Source organism: Dipodomys ordii, unplaced genomic scaffold (assembly GCF_000151885.1).
Source record: "Dipodomys ordii isolate 6190 unplaced genomic scaffold, Dord_2.0 Scaffold62, whole genome shotgun sequence".
In the NCBI taxonomy this organism is placed as follows: Eukaryota; Metazoa; Chordata; class Mammalia; order Rodentia; family Heteromyidae; genus Dipodomys; species Dipodomys ordii.
The window spans coordinates 8,950,741-8,958,362 of NW_012267278.1; the positions used below are offsets into that span (position 1 = coordinate 8,950,741).

The 7,622-nt window shown below is 43.2% G+C and overlaps 1 pseudogene; it reads right to left on the reverse strand.

The window, feature by feature from the left end:
• Positions 1-1,371: 1,371 nt before the first annotated feature.
• The window catches only part of LOC105990068, a 20,328-nt pseudogene continuing 14,077 nt past the window's right edge, over positions 1,372-7,622 (reverse strand).

Consider the following 7,622-nt stretch of genomic DNA (forward strand, 5'->3'; position numbering starts at 1 on the left):
CTAATTTCATGTGGCAACCCAATGGACCATATGTGCCTAAATGAAATGTTTTTTGGATGTGTCTGCGAGAGAGTGTGTGTGTATTAGTTTAGCACTACAGGAACTCATGTACTATAAAAGAAGAGTTCCCAAAGGTGGATGTTCCTCCACCTTTGAAGAACAATTCATCAACATCTAAGTGAAGAAAAACCATGCATACTCTTTCCTATTCCCAGCTCTACAAGCTAGAGACCTTTTTTTCCTAACTCTCCTCAATATAGTAGGTTTCTAGCCAATGCTTTGAGTGCCTGAATAGACCAAAGGCACAGGAAAGAGGAATCTTTCCACCTCACCTTTTCCTGTCTCACTATGTGAGCTGGGATATCCCCCGTCATCTTCTCCTGCCCTCAGGTTGGGATTTACACATCAGCTCTTCTGGTTTTCAAGCTCATGGGCTCTGAATAAATTCCAGTACTGTGATTTATACCAGTGAGTACTCAGCTTACAGACTGCGGATCGCAAGACTCCTCCTCAACCTCCCAAATTCCTGTTGGTTAAGTTTCTCTTGGTGCCTACCCCTAACTCAGTGATAGCTATGAAGATAAACACTGGCCCTACTCTGATTGAAAGATAATGGATGAACTCACTAAGGCTTGACTAAAGCTAGATGCTGACAATAAGATATTTTGGATGCTGGTGGACAGCATCCTTCCAGCCCAGAAGCACGGGAGCCTCTGAGAGGTGTCCTTCCAGACTCTGCCTCTCTCCATGGTCGCGTGTCCTAGTACTGATGGTTAATATATATATTTCCCCCCAGGTCTAATACCAGAAATGCTTGTCTCTAGCAGAGAAAGGAGTAAACAAGTCATTCTTGGGTTAAATATATTTTCAGGAGTTGGGAATAGCTAAGACATGATAGTCCATAAAAGAAGGAACCTGAATTTGACTAAGTGTGAGGATCTATTGCATCCTTGGCCTCCTGAGGTTACTCACACCGTCATTTGCTCTCTGCCAGAGCTTCTTATACAGGAAGAAACACTAGCATAGAGCAATGCTCATGATGAAGGGGATAGTGAGGTGTTCTAGCCTGGTGAAACTGGATGTGGAGTGTATCCGTGGTAGAAAAGGACTGGGTTTTACTTCATGGCACTCGGTTAGCAGCTTGGAGACAGGTGGTGAGGGTTGGTTGTGTGTGTGTGTGTCTGATATCTTAGCATCCATGAAGAGTTCCTTTCTCCTTAAAACAAGCTTCCCCAACTCACAGTGCACTCATTCTCTCCTATGAGAAGAGTCCAGGAAACTGCTTCAACAGAGCCTGGGAGCTCCTTCCTGAATGGCTGGTGATTGTATCCTGATTAAAGCTTTGTTTCATTTTTGTCATGTTCTTATTCTTTATGCAGGGATCCCTGGCTGGCTGTAGGACATCTGATTTCTACTGGGGAAATGTTCAGATTTTAAAGTCTTCAGCAGCTGCTGGTCAAAGAAGATGCAATGCCCACTTCTGTCCACAGCCTGACACACGTAGTAAATGCTCAATAAAGATTTGTTCCAGGAATGGACAGATTCTGAAGCAAAAGACAAATCAAATTGCAACGAAATACCCAAAGTTTGAAGTCTGACACAACACACTGTGTGAAGGCAGCCAGTAAATTATTCACAGGACAAAACACAGGTGACTGAAATATGGGCAGTCATTTCTGCAGGCTCAAGTGGTTTATGCTGTCCTCAGCATCCCTCGATGGAATTATAGCCCCATAATTCAAATAGCTCCTGTTTCCTTGACATACATCTACCATGGATACGAATTCCAAGTCCTGACCGTGGCTGACACTGTGTTTTTCTCCATCCCAGCACTCACGTTGCCCAATAAAGTCTTTGGTTGGCATCTCCCACTTTTGGTGTCTTCATCCCTGGTTACCCAAAACACAGCTGTTTATTTGTGTTACATTGTTTCAATGCATTGAACTAGTTAGTGAGACTGACTATACTAAAACAGTGTATGGATTTCTCTTGAAGCTTTAGATATATTCTTTTTAGCTGTTGATTGGTGCATCCTATAGGAAGCAGACTGGGGTTAATGATGAATCTTTTTTAACAAGTTTATTGTAAAGGTAATGGACAAAGGGGTTACAGTTACATAAGTAAGGTCACAAGTACATTTCTTTTTGAACAATGTTATCCACTCCATTTTCAACCCCCCTTCGCCACAAGTTGTAAAATTCATTTCTAACGTAGTGTCAAGTGAGCATCGCTGTTCATTGGTTCACTCCTTGTCTCACTGTTTCTGTGATTACCTTTCCCTTCCCCAAATCAGTTAAACTCACACACAAGACAAAGGGTACAGAAATCAAAACCAATGACAGCAGGGAATAAACCAAAGAAACAAAAGAAAGAAAGAAGAAGAAAGAACTACAAACAGTACACACACACACACACACACACACACACACACACACACACACACAAAGAAAACAAATCCTCTTATTTTCATTGGAAAGAATGGCATTGCCATTCTTGGAAAAAGATTTATATTAAGTGAAGTAAACCAGAAACACAGGCTGCATGTTTTCCCTCATTTGTAATAACTAGAATATGTCTAGAATATTCTTTTTTTTTTTTGGGTCCGGTCGTGGGGCCTGAACTCTGGGCCTGGGCGCTGTCCCTCAACTCTTCAGCTCAAGGCTAGCGCTCTACCACTTGAGCCACAGCACCACTTCCGGCTTTTTTCTTTTTTTGCTTATGTGGTGCTGAGGAATCGAACCCAGGGCCTCAGGCATGCAAGGCAAGCGCTCTACCACTGAGCCAACTTCCCAGCCCGTCTAGAATATTCTTAACAGGTGAGCACTATATATGACATATATATGACTATATAAAATGATGCATCTTTTGCTTACATACTTTTAGCCTGACTTTTGCCCACAAAGATAGATGGAGAAATTCTGGGTGATTGGAGATAACTCGCCTCTTTCTCTTTTTTCCCATCTCTTGCCATAACTTTTTCTTCATAATAGAAACTTAAATTTATGGTAGTTTGTCTTTGTTTTTAGTCCTCTTTTCTGTGCTGTCCTATGTATGTGGCTGGTGTCATAAAACCAGGCAACCCCTTGGGACTTGATTTCCTCTGATGTCACATTTCAGGCAAACCTTATGGTTCCACTGCTTCCTTTTAGATAATGAAAAGCTGAGAGATCACTTCAGCCTCAAACTAGTTGGAGTTCTGTTATTAATATGTCAAGGTGGTAGTCAGAGCTCTGAATTTCATTCAACTGTTATGCATGGGGCCTCATCTGAAGAGGTATGTGGTACTCCCTCCTCTCTCTCTCTCTCTCTCTCTCTCTTTCTCTCTTTCTCTCTGCACATGTGCACAGGCCTGAGACTTGAACTTAGTGCCTGGGCATTGTCACTGAGTGTCTGGGATTACAGGCATGCTTCTAATGCATGATGATTCTGAGGGGAAGATTTGTGGAATGTTGTTATGTGGTGATTACTGACTTACCTCAATTTTTTGTGGGCTTATTTTTATTTTTATGCCGTTCGACCTCTTGACATAATGAGTTCTACGTACATCCATACTGCTGTGCAAAGAAGTTCTTCCATTTATTTGTCCTGAATTGCCCTTTATACTGATGATCCTATTTAAAGCATAAGGTCTATATGCCTTTTAAAGGTTAGGGCACTGTTTAGCTAGACACCCAAATATTTATATACTGAGACCTACATGAGTGTTGTCTGATTAATACTTGCCTTCTTGGGAAAGCTGTGAATAATGTCAACATGAACTACATTATTCCTGCTAAAAATTCATCCATTTAGTTTAACTTGCATGTAACGATGTCTGAAAGTCAGGAGCTGTTTGCTGAGTGCTGTTGCAGTACTGTTGTAGCTCATTCATAACGAATGGCGATGCAGTACCTTCAGCATACCAAATGGGAGCATCCGCATAGATGGGAAATTCAGGGCCTCCTGGAAATCTTTAATATGTGATGACAAGAAAAGGGGAGATGCAGGGAGTCTCAGAGAAATCTGTGTTTGGAAAAAGACACCTTTAGTAATAAAATTGAATTGGAAGTTAAAACTCTGGTATGATCCATGTGCTTTACGTGAATGCCAGTTGAAATTGATCAAACTAGCTGAGGGATGGAGGCTGGTGAGCGTGCTGTCAGTAGACTCAGGAAGAATTGGGGAAAGCAGAGCCTCACTACTTCCTTTTTTTTTCTGGGTCCGGTCATGGGGCCTGAACTCTGGGCCTGGGCCCTGTCCCTCAGCTCTTCAGCTCAAGGCTAGCGTTCTACCACTTGAGCCACAGCGCCACTTCTGGCTTTTTTCTTTTTTTGCTTATGTGGTGCTGAGGAATCGAACCCAGGGCCTTAGGCATGCAAGGCAAGCACTCTACCACTGAGCCACCTTCCCAGCCCCTCTGACAGTTCTTTAATCTGGTTGACTTAATCTTGTTGGAACTACTTTTCTGTTTTCTGGAGGTACTGGTGTTTGAACTCAGGTCCTTGTACTTACGAGGCAAGCACTCTCCCATTTGAGCCAGGCCCTAAGCCCTTTGGTGCCTTAGTTCTTTTTTTTTTTTTGCCAGTCCTGGGGTTTGAACTCAGGGCCTGGGCACTGTCCCTGAGCTTCTTTTGCTCAAGGCTAGCACTCTACCCCTTGAGCCATAGTGCCACTTCTGGCTTTTTCTGTGTATGTGGTTCTGAGGACTCGAACCCAGGGCTTCATGCATGCAAGGCAAGTGCTCTACCACTGAGCCACCTTTCCAGCCCCTCAATACTTCCTTCTCACCTCCTCTTCCCTTGTTTGCATTCTTTACATTCTTGTCACATGCCTTTGTTCATGTATTTTCTCTCCTCTTTTTAAAAAATAAGTTTATGTGAACATACTGGACAGAGGGGTTACAGTTACATGAGCAAGGTGATGAGCACATTTCTTATCCAGCATTTTTGCCTCCTCCTTTGTTTTTCTCCTACCATCTCTTCCCTCCCACCTCCTCAACGACACTCCTTTTCCTCTCCTCTTGAATCTTTCATTTGCCAGGTCTTCGATTAGGCTACCCCCCACATAAATTACAGACTCCTTTATTCTCACCTCTCCATCTTCACTTTCTTCCTCTTTGAGTCTGTACTTCCTTTACCTTAGGTCTTATTCCTTTTTCCTTGGTAAGATACAAGCTTTTGCAATCTGGAGAGCCTTGACACCATCTCACTAGTTTCTTCTAATAGGAAGCCCAAGAGAAATTAGGCTGCTTGTCCAAGTTATATAGACAGTAAGGGATAGGACTTTCACAAAATACACCTCATCTTGCCATTGAAAGAGACTGGATGCCTTCTTTGCCGTCAACCAGCCCACTTTGATCCATGCATGCATTTATTTTTGCTGTAAGGAAGCATCCACATGTTACGATGATATCTGTTGTATGAAATATTTTTTTTGGGGGGTACTGGTCGTGGGGCCTGAACTCTGGGCCTGGGCGCTGTCCCTCAGCTCTTCAGCTCAAGGCTAACACTCTACCACTTGAGCCACAGTGCCACTTCGGGTTTTTTTCTTTTTGCTTATGTGGTGCTGAGGAATCAAACCCAGGGCCTCAGGCATGCAAGGCAAGCGCTCTACCACTGAGCCACCTTTCCAGCCCTTGTTGTATGAAATATTAATTGACAGAATCATGTGTTGCAGCATTGAATGGGTTATACTTCCTCTAGGATTAGTTAAGATTCACTTGCTTATAAGCGCCTAGACATCCATGAGAAGAACTCTGTTGTATCTCTCACAAAGCTACAGGAAAACTGGGATAACCCCGCTCGGTGGGCACTCTAGTGCTAAGTGTCTGACTCTAAATACATACATACATCTGCATATATATTAGGGCAATAAAGAGATTTTTCTCAAACACAGTGTTGAGGCAAGAGGACTAAACGACACCAAAACTCTAGATTTTACTATGGGAGTGATGCTGATATAACTTTGCCAACCGCCTTTATTCATTCAGTCACTAAATAGGTGCCAGCCATTATTCTAGATGCTAGGGGAACCCTGGGAGTGAGTAGTTCTGCTCCTATCAGAGCTTAAACTTTAGTTAGTGTATGGACACAGAGGTAAAAAAAAACAACAAATAGCAAAGATAATGTCAGATAATTACAAGGGTTGTGATGAAATCTTACCTATTGGGGTAGGAGAGTGGGCCAGTGAAGTCAGGCTGAGCCTTTCTGGAAAGTGACATTTGAGTGGAGTCCTCATCGCATTCACAGCCAATTCACAAGACCTGGATGGGTAATGGAGTTTTCAGAACCTTCAAGTGTCCCTAATATCCTCTAACCCACGACTCAGGAGAGTACAGCCCTGGGCAGATTGCTCCAGGGCGATGTATCTTGCTTTGGCTGTAGGATTTGGATGGCTGGTACCTGTGCTGGAGCTAGTATATGGAAACAATCCAGCTTGGTAAGAATTGGGCAGGGGCGGGGGGAACAAACAGATGTAGTTTCCTTAGGAAGAATGAAGATCTCCCATCCTCCAGTGTCATACCTTTGTGGTCTTCATCTTCCTGTAGGCTTCCTCCTGGGATGTAGCTCTGAGAGTATTAGATCCAAATCTTCATGTAATAAATCGAGAGAGAGAGATGGAGAAGGAGAGGGAGAGAGAGATTTAGTGTTTTAGATTACCCACACATGGTTGGGTTAGAGCAAGCCTTTGACTTGAGGCTTCTTGCTTCCCAGTTCAATCTTATTTCTTTTAGACCCTCAAGATAGATGATTATTCATTCTGTGTTGGTTGTGGGGCTTGAATTCAGGGCTTACATGCTGTCCCCAAACTATTTTACTCAAGGCTGGCACTCTTGAACTATTTTGTACCACTTGGACCACAGCTCCACTTCTGGCTTTTTGACAGTTTATTGGAGATAAGAGTCTTACAGACTTTCCTGCCCAACCCTGTTTCAAATCGAGATCCTCAGATCTCAGCCTCCTGAGTTACAAGAATGAGTTACCAGTGCCTGGCAAGACAGATAATTTATTAAGAGCTCTATTTCTAACAATGCTGGGATCAAAGATCACCTTAGTGTGAAAAATAATAGTTCTCAAAATGTGCAAATAACTATTTTAAAATGAAATATATGACTAACAATCGAGAAGCAGCATTAGTATGTTCTGTGTTGATATCCCACAGTGCTAGGTAGTGGAAAACTTGTAAAGTTTACTTAGCATCTAATTCTGATGCCTGCAGGGTGCAGGCATTCTGAGGGGGGCCTCCTGGTCATGCCAACATATGGCAGAGAAGCAGGAAGAGCAAAGAAGGAATCAAGGCATATTCAGAACACAAGTGGTTCTCCTGAAAATGAATTCACTGCGAGAGACCCAACATAAGAGATCAACCTATTCCAGGTTACTGATGCTTATCCATTCAGGAGGACAGGCCCCATGACCTGATTGCCTTCCATTTGGCTCCACTGCTTCAGGATTTCATCACAACACTACCACACGGGGGACCAAGCTTTCAGCACACAAACCTTTGGGGGACAAACCATAGCACAACTAATAAAGATAGACAAGTGGGGGCTGGGAAAGTGGCTCAGTGGTAGAGCACTTGCCTTGCATGCATGAGGCCCTGGGTTCGATTCCTCAGCACCACATAAGCAGAAAAAAAAAGCC